General features: G+C 42.7%; 1 long non-coding RNA gene across 1 annotated transcript; it reads right to left on the bottom strand.

Moving 5' to 3' along the window:
* Positions 1-1788: 1788 nt before the first annotated feature.
* On the bottom strand, positions 1789-11901 carry LOC125620708 (uncharacterized). The gene is made up of 3 exons (XR_007352293.2): positions 10991-11901; positions 7129-7205; positions 1789-2201 (listed from the first exon to the last, which is right to left on the bottom strand). It is a non-coding gene; the product is annotated as an uncharacterized LOC125620708 (long non-coding RNA).
* Between the last annotated feature and the right edge of the window lie 4177 nt (positions 11902-16078).

The raw sequence follows: 16078 nt of genomic DNA, 5'->3' as shown, positions 1-16078 counted from the left end.
ATTCAGCAAGGCTTAAGCACTCTCTGTGGGCCAAGGAGGTCATGTCCCCCCCTCCCTGCTGAGCATGCTTCAGCTAGAACCAGGATATAAAAGGGAGCAGCTCATCTCAGTCTGGGCTGACTGCAAAGGGAACGGAAGTGTGTTGCAGGCTCCTGCAAAGAGACTGCCAGTGCTCCAGGATGTAGGCCAGCCAACCCCCAGATGCCTGACACCACAGACAAAGGCGAGAGTGCGGAATCCCCAAGACTACTAGCTGTGGGAGGACGGGTAGGAAGAGGGCCTAAAATATAAACCCTTGTATCAGCGGCCTGAGGCCTCGGCTAAAGTGGCGGTCAAAACTTTGCTGATATAAAGAAAAATCAGGCTGGGAGCTAGAGGCAGGCCCTGCTCACAGAATCTGGCAAGAACAGGGCTGATATTGCAAAACCACACATTCCTAAGAGGTGCTAGGCACAGAGCACTCACACAAACACATTCCAGAAGTGGGGTGATAGAACACCTCGATACCAGCGCATTCCCTAAAGAGAACAGGAACACGCTGACCCGTCCTAAAGATAAGGTCAGGATGACAGTGTGATGAATAGAGATGTATAAGGTGATGGGTGGTAACCAGCTGCGTCAGAGGGTGTCAACTAACTACATCAGAGGGGCAGTACGTAACTTGTCTGTATTGATGTATAAAATGGAGTCTTAGAGAGGGAGTGTCTTTTTTTGGCCAAGGGGAGAATGGAAAGTCCCGCCATTCACTCAGCTGGTCCATTGTCACGGGCATACATGCACTGAGTGTACTTGTAGCAACTCCCCACTGAGTCAGTGGCGGATAACCCCACCACAGATAAGACCCTGGGCTGAGACCTGGTGGAGTAGGGAGGGCCCGGATCCTCCTACCCCAGCCACTGCCCACCCCTGGATGGCAGCCCACCACCCTCTGGCCACTAAGTCACACTGCCCTGCCTCAAAGGGTGGTTCTATTGACTCCGGCCACCGGGCCACACTGCCCTGCCACAGAGGGTCGCTCTATTGACTCTGACTGCTAGGCCACACCGCCCTACTTAGATGGGTGTCCTACTGACTCGGGCCATCTGTCCGTGCTGTCCATCACTGAAGGGCTGCTGCACTGACCCTGATCATTTTGCCACGCTGCCTTAGGAGCCAGGGCTGCTATGGCAACTAGGGAAATTAGGCCACATTGGCCACCCTAGCTCTATTTTAATTCCCCCACAACCCGACACCGCCTGATGGGATGGACCTACCCCGCGACAATGGGAAACACCACTTCTTCAGAGGCAGTAAATTACTTGTTATTGTCTAACAAGAAAAAGTATAAATTTCTTGTCACTGTCTAACAAGAAAAAGTATAAATGAAGGAATATGGGAACCAACCTGATTTAAAATAGGAGGTTGTACCCTTACATTTCATAATACAGAGCAGCCCATGCTCCCTTGCAATTACAGCGCCTGGAACACCAGAGAGAGAGAGATTCTTATTAATTACGTGTATCATTCCAGTGCCTTGGAGGCCTAGTCATGGACCATGACCCCATTGTGCAAGGGGCCATATAAAGACAGAACAAAAAGCTGCACCCAAGGAGTTCTGCTTTAAATGCCATCTTTTGTTAAAAGGGAAATAAAACAGTCATAACTTGCCCAGAAATTAAAATAATTATCACAGCCAATGACAATTCAGAAGATGAACGATATGCCATGAAAGGGAAAAATAAAGCATGGGAAAGCAGAGACCCACAAATTCATATGGAACACAGGTAAAAAAAAAAATCAGACAGGATCTTATAAATGAGATGCAGCATTTCATTAATACACAGACATATAGTGTAAGAAGAAAGAAATCTGTGTTGTCCACAAGAGGTCTCTAGAGTCTCTTATATCCACACTGTGACCTGCTGTCCTGTCATGTAATGCAATACATCATTTAGGCCTGGGTTATTAGTAAACCAGTTGTCCCTAAATTTTTTGCAGCGAGGTACACTGAAAATATTACAGACATTCATTAATAAAGACTATGCAAAGTCGCTTTGGGTTCCCGCATCTCAGCAACGGTAAACATCACCCCACCTAGACAAATTTAGCCTCAGGCTTCTTCATATTTTGTTCTTTAACTTTGTTTTTCAAGGCTTGGGACAGATTTCCTTGCAGTAACATTTGTTTTGATGCCATAATGGATGCAGAACAACCAGCAGCCCCTAGAGATATCGAAAAGAAGAACTGAAAGAAGCATGTCATTAAAAGCTATCGATTCTTTTGCTGTGGGAATTAAAAAATCTTGTGAGCATTTCCTTATCTAAACAAACAGTTAGTTTTTAACATTTAGCTTTTGTTATCATGATTACTGAAATAAGGCTAAAAGTATTCTCTTAAGGGCCTACTCCTTGTAGTCTTACCTATAAAACCAATGTAGAAACCAATATACAAATGAAAGATCTACATTCATGCAACATTATGACTGAGATTTTACTAACGTTAAAGTTAGGAAACACACAATTATAATTTCCACAACATCCCCTAACTCAGCTTCTTTGCATGGATTTATTATGACTGTATATGCTTTAAAATACAGTATCAGCCAAATATTTTTAATATGGCATCTAATTTTGTACCCACATTTCCTTTGTCCGCAATGCATTTCAGGAACAGCTGATAGCATTTAGACATCTAACTGCTTGATTATGCCTCCAGATCAGGTAGCCAGACATCTAAATGCTATTATTTGCACCCACAATTCACTGCAGGCACAAAATCGCAGGTGCAAAATTAGAAGCTTGGACTGAGGCTCCTTTATGTACAACTTAGCTAAGTTGTTGTTATGAAAATCATGACCTCGAATTTCCAGACTTGGTGCAATTAAAGTCTTAATCATAACATTGCATTAAAGCGTTTTCTGATTGATTTTTTTTTTTTATTTTTAAAGGAAAAGCCAAAAGCAACACTGAGTGAAGCCCAGTAATATATGTGCTCAGTTGCCCGACTAATGAAGCTGTGGAAGAAACAGGGTCTAACCAAAGCTCTACAAAAAGTTTGATTCAAACCACAGACATTATAAGTAGTTGGGGTGTTGCCATGGTAGGCCTGGTTTATATTTAAAATTTATACCAGAATAGCTATGTTGATCAGGGGTGTGAAAAAACACCCTCCGGCGACATCGCTATGCCAACAAAACCCCCAGTGTAGACGCAGCTATGTCAACAGAAGAATTCTTCGATTATTTGTAGCTAAAGTCATTCGGGGAGGTGGTGTTCCTACACGGGTAGAAAGGGAGAAATGCCAAGCAGGCCAGGGGAAGAGTAAGGCAAACAAAGAAGGGAGAAGGAAAAGGAGGGAGAACAACAAAGAAAAGAGTAGAGCTGATGAGTCATTCTGTCATCCCAATCGCTTCATTCCTTTACAAAAGAAAAACTCTGAACAGCACCACCTTGTGGTATCACTGCCAACTTCCATATGAAGAGATTGCCGATGACAATTTACAGAGGTATGTACTAGTAACTTTCACTGATCACTGCACCAATCACAAACCAGCACAATCCAATAAAGATTAGCAAGGTACACACATCTGAAAATTCATTCTGAGCAGAACTCTCTGTACTCTGAGTTTAAGGTAGTTATACTCGTAACGCCCATGGAAGTACAGACATTGGCAGACTGGATCAGCCCTGTGGTCTATCTAGCCCAGTATCCTGTCTCTGATGGAGACCAGTCCAGCTGCTTCAGAGGAAGGTGCAAGAAACCCTGCAGTAGGCAGTTCTAGTCCCCATATATTTCCATCTCCACATTCATCAAAACAGACTCATTTTTGAACTGCCTCCTGTGTGCTTCTATAAAGACACCGACTGTATGTTCTAACTTGGGTGGTTGAGGTTAGGCATCTAGCTCCATATTTAGGCACCTGAATTAAACGTGTCCTGATTTGCAGAGCTACTGAGCACTTTAGGAGAACAAGGCTGAGGTGAGGAGAGTAGGAGCACAAAGCTCTATTATTACTGGAAAACAAGATAAATATTTGAGATAAGTTTGCCCAGCTACTTTCAGAATTTCACCTCCCCCTTGGATTAGAGAGAGCACATTCACTGCTGCTTTCTGTAAGTCTATAACACAAATGCCTTGTAAACTGAGCAGACCCCTTTGCAGTTCTTTGTCTCAGACTGTGGTGTTATTTATAACTGGATTAAAAAGCTTGTTAGGTAAATTGCTCCAAAAGGGATTTAATTCTAGTGAGAAAGCTTCAGTGCTCTTTAGATGCTCCACAGGTTTGGCTTCTCCTCCTCCCTTTGGTTTTATGATCTATATTAAATTTTATAGCCAGATGAGAATGAACTGCACTTGCACTGAAATATTGCACTGCAATATTTCTCTCGTGTCTCTTGCATAAGTGCTAAAGACAATGCAAAAACCAACATCCCAACTGTGAAAGGATAAGGCATCTGCACGGGTAAATTCATGAAGCCCCCAAAACAGATCTTTCAGAGTGATTCATGCTCTGAATTCTAGAATTCTATTTGTGTTTTAATGCTTTAGCTTAAACATAGATCTATATGGTTCTGTGAGGAGCAACTTCAGATCAAGAAAGAATTAACTGAATTTTTAATGGGAAATGTGAGGGACTCCAGAGACATCTGGATTCTGATAAATTGGTATTTTTTACTCATTTGGACTGTTTTTGATTAATTTCATTGTTGGACAGACAACTCAGCTTTTAGACAGCTTTATTGAGAATAATCTATTTCCTGAATAATTCCTCTTTTTTTCTGGAGAAAATTCAGTCATGCAGTACAGTTTGTGATAACTTATTCCTCCCTGTGGAGGTCTCTGGGATTCACTAAGTCGGTTATTTGGCTTTAGGAACTGTCGAGGCTAAAACCTAAATGCAGCAAAAGAGTTTGCTACAGCTTTCCACCTTGCAATGGAAATACACGTAGGGCATTCCTAGTAAGACTATATCTACTGCAGATATACAAAAGACAATCACCTAAATGCAGGTAATAAGTAATGGCTGACACCAGCAGAAAAGTTAAAGGGAAATAAAGGTCTAGATGTATAACACAGTGAAACCATTTTCCAAATCAGGTAACTAGCTAGGGAGTGATTGACTGGAAATGCTTAGAATACCAGTCCCATCCTGATCCATCTTTAAAAGTGTCTGTGTCTTTAAATTTAGCAAATCTAGGCAGCCCACGTACTGCTCCAGTGGGAGTTGCAAATATTTGACACTGCCAGGAGTTGGCCCATTGACTGCATCTCTCCAGGTCCCCCAGGGTATGTCTCCACTGCAGCTGGGAGCCTGCCTCTTAGCCTGGGTAGACAACACAGGCCAGGTCTGCTCAAAGCTACTGCACTAAAACTATTAGTGTGGAAGTTGTGGCATGGACAGCAGCTCAAGGTAGCTACTCAAGTTCTGACCCGGGGGTTGGGTGGGCTTGGACGTGGGTGGCTAGCCTGAGCCGCCACGCATGACGCAATGTCCACATTGCTATTTTTAGCTCACTAGCTCCAGCAGAGCTAGCACGGGTCTGTCTACCTGGGCTGGAAGGCTCAATCTCAGCTGCAGTGTAGACATACCCTCAATGTCCAGACTCTGGCTGTATCCCTCTGTGCTAGACTTGTGCAGGCTGTATGGTACATTTCACTTCTAGCCGTGAGTTTCCTCCGTTTTATTGCTTCCTGTCAAAATCCTGAATGTTCAGCATGAGAACCTTCATGCTTTTGGAATTTCTGTTTTATTGGGCAGCAGTATCACTTCCTAAGATTAATTTTCCACTGAGAAAGGAGCAATGAAAAGGGACAACTTTGAATGGTTTAAATGAAGGTTTTGGTAGGTGATTTATTTTAAACATAACACAGTTCTGCCATGTGTTCTGGACACACAGATCGTTGTAAAGTAATTTGTAGATTATGGAACAACCCTGGAGATGTGAATTCTTTGCTCTTAAACTCAAGCAAAAGACTGCTTCGTGTGCTTCAGCACCTGGCAAACAAAACCCTATGTTTTGAACTTAATTACAGTTTTCTGACCCCTTATTACTATTTTAAAAATTTAACTCAAAAGAGGTTTCCGTTCTCATCTCCCCAGCATGGCAAGAGAGCAGGATTATAGGTCCCAAAAGCTGACGGATTGGAGGGGAACCTACATTGCATATTACCCTCTTCCACTTCACCAGCAGAAACGTACACCAGCCCCTTGAACAGCACCCTGCAGAAGCAATCTGGGTCTAGGGGATAGTGTAGGGCTGCTGGGAGGGGCAAAGCTGGGAAATCTTCAGATACAAAGTGAAGAAACCAGACTGAACTCCAGATCTTCAGGTTCCTCATGAGTTCCTGGACACATCCCCTATCCTCTCCATACAACCCAAAACTCCTCCTCAAGTGGAATAAAACTCAGCAACTTGGAGACTTCAAACTCACCAAGGCTATGGAGTATGTTTCCCTGGGAGGGGGGATTTGGCTCAGAAAGCTTCCCCTCAAAGTGGATTAGAAGAAAGAACCCATATTTGGAATGAACAAGCTGCATTAGCCTACCAAAAGAGAGACTGAGAGGGGATACGATTCGTCTTTATTGATACATCGGGAGATAAACACCACACAGGGAGAATAGCTATTTAAACTTAAAGACAACATTAGCAACAAAAGCAAATGGCTATAAACTGGCCCTGAATAAATCCACACTGGAAATTAGAAGAAGGTTTCTAACCATCAGAGAAGTGAGGTTCTGGCACAACCCTTGCAATTGGAGTAGTGGGGGGGAAAACCAAAACTAGTTTTAAGATAGAGCTTGTTAAGTTTATGAACACGATTATAGGACGGGGTTGCCTGCCATAGCAGAGCACTGATGACTCGATGACCCAGGAGATCCCTTCCAGTCCTGTGTCCCTACTGTGGTTGTACATAACAAACATATTTATCAGTTCTCAGGGAATAACCAACATGAATTAGAAAGGAGGTCAACACAGGCAGGTGCTAATATTCAAAGTGCTGAATGGCTATGAAGCAGACCTACCAAACCAACCCCATGTGCAAAGGGCAGAGGTACAATTTACAGTCGAAATATCTTATTTCCTCTTTCTCCTTTCTTCTCACACTTACTCTAAAGTGATTTTTAATACAACAAAGATTCTCACTAACCTCCCCAAGTCCACAGCTTGCACTGATAACCATCTTCCCGGGATGTCCAGGAACTGGGTCGCAAGTGAACAGCACTCCTGGAAAGGACATTTTATGTGGGACAAAATAAGCGACTGCCAAATACTGATTGAAAATAACATTTTCTGTGACTGTCAATTTATGTTCACTCTCCTCTCACATTGGAAAGATAGAGTTTTACTGGGACAAATGATCCTTGGCTGGCACATTTCCAAGTTGTATGTTATCCACTCCAGAAACAGTATCATGTGACTTCTAACCATCACAACTAAGCAACACAACTCAGATCTCAAGTATTGAATAGTCACAATAAATTGTTTATCTATCGAGCCACAGAGCAAAAAAAGGGTGTTGAATGACTTTGACTACTGAATAAATCTGAGGAAACTAATTTGCTTGTGGATGTTCTGAGAGAAGGAAAATAAATTAAAAACCATCAGAAAAATATCATCTGTGAATTATTCACTCAACTTCACTGAAAATTATCCTTTACCTTCTCTCTGATGGTGTTTGAGAGAGAGAGAGAGAGAGAGAGAGAGATGGATGAATAATGGATTTTGGGGGTCTAACTGAAAACAAAAAATTTCAAAATTTTCAACTAAATGAAGAGTAAAAAAAAATATTTCAGGTTGAATGAAATGTTTTGATTTTTAAGTGAATTTAAACATTTTTTAAAATAAATTTAAAAGGAATTTCAAAATGAAAAGTTGTCTCAAATAGAAAAATCAAAATGTTTCATTTCAAAATTGTCAAAATGAAACATTTTGATTTTTCAGTACTTTTTTTCCTGAAACAAACATTTTGGTTTTATTAACTTGAATTCATGAAACATATCAGTGTCACTGCATCTGTATTTTTTGCAGAAAGTTCGGGTCGAAAAATTTTGCCCAGCTGTAATATATATATCATCCACAAAAAATTATGTCAAAAGAGCATTAAAGTTTGCAAAGTCTAGCACTCAGAAGTTAGGAAATACCAGAATTAAAGTTGCCTGTGAAACCTCAATTTGGCTTCCTTCTCTGTATGTATCATGATACATTCTTAATTACATGATCACATAGTATTTTTTCCACAAGAAAAAGAACCTTGATTTATGCACAATGTACACTTAATGAGCAGCTTTTCAGTATTTTGTTTTATCCTCATTGTTCAAGATGTGGTCCCATGCTTTATTGACTGCACGCTATTCAAACCCTACTCTGAATACAGAATTACTTAATTCCTCGTGGGCTTTCCTATGATGCTCACCTGAGTGCTTCTCAAACATACATTAATTTACTTTCCCAACACCCCAGTGAGAGGAGGGGGTATAGATGATGAGCTGAGGCACAGAGAAATTAAGTTCAAAAGTATGCACTAATTTGGGGTGCCCGATCAGAGATGCCAAGGACCTGATACTGCAGAGTACTTAGCATTATAGAGGACTTAATTGCTTCAATGCACAGCTCCCAGTGATTTCAGTTGCAGTTGTGAGTACACAACACTTCTTCAAATCGGATCCCTCAAGGCAGGCACCCAGAAAATGAGAAACGCTCAGTTAATAAGCTTTCATGGGTAAAAACCTCACTTCTTCAGGTTTTTACCCACGAAAGCTTATGCTCCAATAAATCTGTTAGTCTGTATGGTGCCGTCGGACTCCTTGTTGTTTTTGAGGATACAGACTAACACAGCTACCCCGTGATACTTGACTCAGTTAATGACCACCTCTGAAAAGTTTGGTGTCAGTGACTTCAATAGAATCCCTCAGGAACTCTGTGGCACAGGCAGGGATAGAATCCAATTTTCTAGGGCAGCTTTGACCAGGTGGCTATCCTTCCTCTTCCTGCAGTGCCTTGCCTTGTTCATTGCACACATTCCAATTTCAGTAACAAATGAAGAAGGGGTCCCTACAGACAACAGCCTCATTCACTGCACAGACCTGATGGAGCCTCACGGTAGCTCCATCCTAGGCACTGAATGAGGCGGGGTCCTGTGGAAAATGTGATCATGTAATTCAGTGGGACTCAAACTTTTTTACTGGTGACCCCTTTCACATAAACAGCCTCTGAGTGCGACCCCCCCTAATAAATTAAACACACTTTTTAATATATTTAACACCATTATAAATGCTGGAGGCAAGCGGGGTTTGAGGTGGAAGTTGACAGCTCATGACCCCCCGTGTAATGACCTCGCCGACCCCCAGTTTGAGAACCCCTGATGTAATTAAAGGCTGTATCATAACGTAGACACACCCAAGGGCCAAACTGAAGCTGTAACAGCAACCTTAATTCTAGCATTTCCTAACTTCTGAGTGCTTGATTTTGCAACCTGAATAACGTTGTTTTAATGTAGGTTTTTTGCATGCAGTTTCCAATGTGTTCAAAGAACTCAAACTGGAGAAATAGAAGTTCCATTATGTGGAATCCTATTAACACCTCATAGATCATCAGCTTCACTACACAGATCTCTGCCACATGAGTTAACAGCGTAACTGATAGCAGTAGTCGTTTGTCATCCTCTTTGTGGAGTAGAGGGATGAGACACTTTGCCAGTGGGAGTCACAGATATCTGTTGACAGCAGAGGAATGGTGAAGTTCATGCTTCTCTTCTCACTTCTCTTCCTCACCCCTCAGCTCCTTGCCCAGCCAACCCGTCTCCCCCAGCTCTTCATCCAGTTCCAGTCTCCTCCCCAATGGGTGACAGTCCCATTTCCTTCTCCATCACCCAACTCCCAGTCCCTGTATCCCTCTTCACCCCACCCCCCACCAGCTTCCAACCACAGTCTCCCCCCACAGCTCCTCATCCAAATCTACTCCCTTAACCCCCACTCCAGGTCTCGCTCTTGTCTCCTTTGCATTCAAATCAGGCAGCTTCCTCCTCCATATTGCTTCGGCCCTGCAGAGGGGTCACTGAGAGCGCATGGGCGACAGGCTCCCTGCTTTTAGTTCTGGTGCCCAACTTCGGCCTGGATCAGCCCACAGCAGCAATTGCAGGGAAAGTCCTGATCAGTCCCAGGCTGGAGCAAGCTCAGAATGGATGGACACTTCAGGGAATCTAGCTATGAAGCTCTAGCAAGGCTTCACTGAGTTTTCAAAGGCTTATAACCTGGCAGATTTTCACAGAGGTGGCTAAAGGCACATCCCTGAGACAAAGACCAGGCCTTCTCCAAAACAGATGTCAAGTCCATTCTTCAAAGCACAGGGGCACAACGGCTTTTCAAAGAAAAAGTCACCAGAATTTCTATAAAATAGGCAAAGCAATCTATTTTTCCCTGACCTCGTTCTCAGAAACAGATGAACCTTTCTGGCTGACCCTTAAAAATAAATAGATAAATAAACAAATAATGTCAGCCTGAGGCAGATACCCAGCATGGATAATTTCAGCCCAAATGGTTCCGTTTTGGCAAAAAGTGATAAGCAGCTAAAAACAGGATCTTATAATGGGATGTGGCAGGCAACCTTAATAACAGACAATGCTACCAGCTCCGCCTGTACTAGACACAAATGCACCCAAGTCCTGGTCCTCAGAGTCTTTCCCCCACATACTTCCAGCTCTGGGGCATGAGAACAGCATGAAAAGCAGGGAAATCAGGTCAGTTCACCTGCAGAGTGGGAAGGAGGAGCACAAAAGGTGGGATCCACACCAGCTGCATGCTGTGACCCTGAGCTTCATGGGTGTTGGTCTGGGATGGTGGCTTGTGGGGAGAGCAAGGCAAGGCCAGCGGATGTGTGGCTGTGCAGAGCCACCAGCCAAGCACCTCCATGGGGTGCAAAGAGACCTCAGAGGCTACTGCAACAGTACATAAAGCCCAGCAGGGAGTAAAAGACCTGAGGAAGGGGCTCCAGAGGACACACGAGTGGCTGACCTGCTGCATCGGCTGGCACCATTCACTGGATGACGACTCCCATGTGCGCTGGGATCAGTTGGCCTCATTGCCAGTGATACCGTACGGCCGCAAATGAGTAGAGTGAGGCCCGGCAGTTCTGTATCCCCTCACACACCTGGGGGAAAAGTAAACGAGACCATCACACAGACCAGGAGCTGAGCAACACACCGGATTGGGCCTAGGGAGTTTGTGAGTAAAACACCACATAAGTATTAGAGCATCAGTAAGCATTCATGCATAGCTGCTAGTTTCCATTTATCTGAGGCCCTCTGCAAGCAAATGGGACCCATATGTTTTCCTAGCTAGAGAGCTCAGGTCAGGATTATCAACCAATAACCGTCTTCAGCCTCAGCTGCTTTGCAGAATCACAAGGATCAGACCTATTCACGCCTCTAGACCACTTCCCCACCGTGCAGCATTTTCCACAACAGTGTATCCCCAAGACCTACCCAATCTAGATTTAAATAACTCAGGCGATGGAGATTCCCCCTAGAGCTGGCTGAATAGTTGATTTTTCTGGTACGGTGGCCAAACTGAAAAAAATCCATTATTTTTTCCCCTTCCCTTTGACTAACAGGTCTCCTAGTTAGGATTATGTTTTTTTCCTGAATTCATCCTAGATTTCCATCTGCTAAATTTAATCCCATCACTCCTACTTTCACCCCACCTTGAGCACTGAAAGTTAATTATCAGCAAGTGAGTAGATCCCAGAGAAGTCAATCATACTGCTACTCTAGCTGCCAAGCTTGAATGACTGAATGGATTTTGAACTCTTGATCCCAAGAGGTCATTCTCCAGCACCTTCAAAAAGCATTAAATCAGTGGTCCCCAAATTTTTCAGGGTTGCACCCCCCTTACCCCTGCCTGTGTTCCCGTTTTACCCCCCACTGAGCCAGGGCTGGGAGGGGGGCCGGAACGGAGCAAGGCTGGGTGGTGCTCCCTCCCCATCCCCTGTGGGGGCTGGCCCAAGTCCCACTGTGCCTCCCTGAACGTTCCTCCTTTATCCTTGTCTTCTTAGTTAAGAAAATGTACTAGTAATTAATAACATCCCCCATCTACGGGCCCAGCTTGAGAGGTGCTGAGCACCTGAGTCTGTCCATGGGCCTGCTACTCAAAAGTACTAAATCATGGATCCATGTGAGCCTGCAAAGTCATGGATCTATGTGAACTCCCAGGCACAGAAGCATGGATTTTCTATTCCAACCCCCAAATTCACTCTCAGCATTGAGGACACAGGGGCCCCCCATTGGACTGTGCTGCCTGGAATGCAGGGGGCACGGACCCCCTAAATCTTACCTTCTTGCACAGGGGAACCATGCAGGTCCCACTGCCCACCTGGCCTTCCAAGTCTGCAAAGGGAATACAGAACTGAGCACTAACATTTTGTAGCTGATAGTTCCCCAGCGTCCCATCAGATGGTTCCCAACCATACTGCACATCAGTTTCAAGAACAAAAGAGGAAGGAGGAGGGGATAAAGGTTTGATGAGTCTGTTGTCTGTTTTTATCTTTTGCAAAGCTCCTGAAGGTTTCCTGGTTTTATTTTACTGAGGGGAAAATAATAATATGGACGTCAAGGTAAAATAACCCTCCCATATCAATGGCTATAATTATGAACCAAAAATAGCCACTGCAAACATTTCATCTTTTCAGTGATGCTTGATCGTGTTCCCATTTCTCTTTCTTTTAAAAAAAATTGTTTATATCCTATAGGAGAAAGATTAGAAAAGGTACAAGACAGACACAATAAACAGATGTGATGATAAAAACAACCTCACAGGAACAGATGTTCCTGAAATTATAATGAATATTCACTTTATAGTTAAATATAGGAACAAAATGTGATGTGTAACAGTATGATACTTGCATCCACTTTCTAAAATTACCTCTTTGATAAACTTCTTCTAAATAGAAACTGATTCATAATATGTTTCAGAGTAGTAGCCGTGTTAGTCTGTATTCGCAAAAAGAAAAGGAGGACTTGTGGCACCTTAGAGACTAACCAATTTATTTGAGCATAAGCTTTCGTGAGTGACAGCTCACTTCATCAGATGCATTCAGTGGAAAATACAGTAGGGAGATTTATATACACACAGAACATGAAAAAATGGATGTTATCATACACACTGTAAGGAGAGTGATCACTTAAGATGAGCTATTACCAGTGGGGGGTGGGGGGGAGAAAACTTTTTGTAGTGATAATCAAGGTGGGCCATTGCCAGCAGTTAACAAGAATGTCTGAAGAGCAGTGGGGGGTGTGGGGGGAAAATAAACATGGGGAAATAGTTTGTTTGTGTTTCCAGTGTCATTATATTAATGGTATTAAATGCTACTTGTTTCAGACAATATTACATTGTCTGTTTTCCAAGATGTACAAAGATTTTTAGAACATCCTAAAATTGGTGAATATTGTTTTGTAGTATTCACACCGCTCCAATAACTATAATTCCAGCCATTGGGCTCTACGATTCACTCTTAACTAGCAGTCCTTCAAGCAACAGGTGGGCTGGTATTCTGACCAAAATATACATAATCATAAAAAGCCATAGGTGAAATCCTGGCCCTACTGAAGTCAATAGCAGAACTCCCATTGATTTCAGTGGGGCCAGAATTTAACCCCATATTTACAGATGTATTTTTTATCCCCCAATGACCAAATCTTTGTCTCTTTGCAGTTATTGGGAGTTTGTCGATGGGCTTCGATGGGACTCTAGTGCAGATTCCCAGAGACCCAAAGAATTTGTTTCTTAAATAATCTCCTTGTAACAGAAGCAGTGCTATTTACTGGAGATATCAGACTAATCGCCAAAGCTTTCAGTCAAAGGTTGCCTTAGAAAAGAGAACCATAAAGGCCAGGTGCACTGTTTCAACGTACAGAGCTAAGAGTTCCAGGCTGCAAGTAAAAAGGCCCGCTAAGTTAAACAGCTGGAAGGGGCCTAATATGTTACGCAGAATAACTTAATGCCTTTTACACATGGTGACCTGACTATCCCAGAACCAGGGCAGATGCCTATAATATTCCCCACGCTGTTTCCCATAATCAGGTTAGATCCCTATAGGAGAGAGGACAGTACTGTGGCAAATTTATTACTAGTTGTAACTTGAATGATTGAAATAATCTTCTCTCTATTTACACTGTGCCAATGATTTGGCCCAGGTAAACAGGATCTTGAAATGTGTCAGCCAATACTAACTTTAAGAAAGTCATTCGTAGAAGAAAAATGTTGGATATTTTTTTTTAATTTAAGTTGCACTCTATTTCTTTTCAGAGAGCACAGGAAATTCTAAAAATCCAGACCACGCTCTGGAACAAAGCGGGAGGAAGCATTGCTCTGATCCCAGAATACTGTTACACAAAGAACCGGCAATCCAGGCCACTTGAGTGTGCTCCTTCACAGCTTCCTGTAGAACACGGTTGTCTTTCATCTGATGTTCCAGTGCTAACCTTCAGGGACGATGAACTGGGAAGTGCAGTGGGGGGTCCCATTAAATACAAAATCCACTACTATAGATCAGCCAATAAGCAATCTCAGTAATTCTGCATGCAAGTGATGGCTTCCTAATCATTTGTGTGCGGCATTGCTCTCACAATTGTGGCAACTGCACTTACACATTAGACACACAACTGTGAGCACATTTTGCATGTACACATTTCTGAAAATGCAGACCTGAGTTTAAGGGAAAATGACTTTAGCTATAGTATATTTTATAACTTTTTTCCTCAGCTGATGCCATATACTTTGTATCAGTGGTTCTCAAACTTTTGTACTGGTGACCCCTTTCACATAGCGAGCCTCTGAGTGCGACCCCCCTTATAAATTAAAACCACTTTTTTATATATTTAACACCATTATAAATGCTGGAGACAAAGTGGGGTTTGGGAGGAGGCTGACAGCTCACAACCCCCCATGTAATAACCTCACAACTCCCTGAGGGGTCACAACCCCACTTTGAGAACCTCTGCTTTATACGGTTCTGTGTAAGAGAACTGAAAGCAGACTGTTGAATAGAATTTCTTGTCTCAGATCAAATGTAAAGTCATTTAAGGCATGTTTCCTTACACAGTTCAATGAAGAGTTCTACTTAGAAAACTAAGGCATGATACAGTCCTATACCATGAGACAGTGACCCAAAAGCACTTTCTCTAAACTATCACAAAATCAGTGTTTCCCAATGTTACCTTTGTTATCTGGGAACTATCAGTAACCACATGGTTGAATGTAGAAGAGTTAAAGGCTGTAAGTGATCTCAGAGTATGAAGGAAGCTTCAGCACGAAATCCTGATCCTATTTACAGTCAAATGGAGTTTTGCCACTGATTTCAATGAAGCCAGAATATCATTCACAGGGTGAACTCCCATCAGCTTCAGTAGGGCCAGAATTTTACCCATGAGATTTTAAAGCAGCTTACTTCAGTGTGATGTCAAACCGTGATCAGTCTAGCACGGCTGTCATTAGGACTGGATGTCACACAATATTTTCCAATGCAAAAGAAAGGCCAGTTCACTCTGACTTCTAAAACACCGATAGCTCTAAGCTGCAGGACTTCTCTTTCTGGGCCCCATGAGAAGAAAGCTAGACACAGAATATACAGCTCTAATAATAATACCGTAGTCTTATACAGTACTTTCAATCAGATCTCAAAGGGCTTTCCAACAGAGGGACATATCATTGCTCCCATTTTACAGACGGGCAAACTGAGGCACAGAATGATGCAGTGACATGCCCAAAGGTCCCCCAGTGGGGCCAGTGGCAGAGCCTTGAAAAGAAACCAGGTCTCCTGAGGCCATGCTCATGTCAGATTCAGTTGTTTGGTTACATAGCTTATTCCTGGGGGAATTCTGCGGCAAAAAATTAAAAATTCTGTACACAATATTTGAAAATTCTGCATATTTTAGTTGTCGATATTACACAATATAATCATGCCAGTTACAATTATTTTGGTAGTATCTTTCAAAATATCTGTCAGCAAGTATGTCTGTAACAATACAGACCAAAAAGAAATATTCTGGTAATTTTTTTTGACAAATAGATTCCTTACTAGGCATATTAATACAGAACTTTGTGCAA

The sequence above is a fragment of the Caretta caretta genome, chromosome 12 (assembly GCF_965140235.1).
Source record: "Caretta caretta isolate rCarCar2 chromosome 12, rCarCar1.hap1, whole genome shotgun sequence".
NCBI lineage: Eukaryota > Metazoa > Chordata > Testudines > Cheloniidae > Caretta > Caretta caretta.
This window is presented reverse-complemented; position numbering and strand designations above follow the sequence as displayed.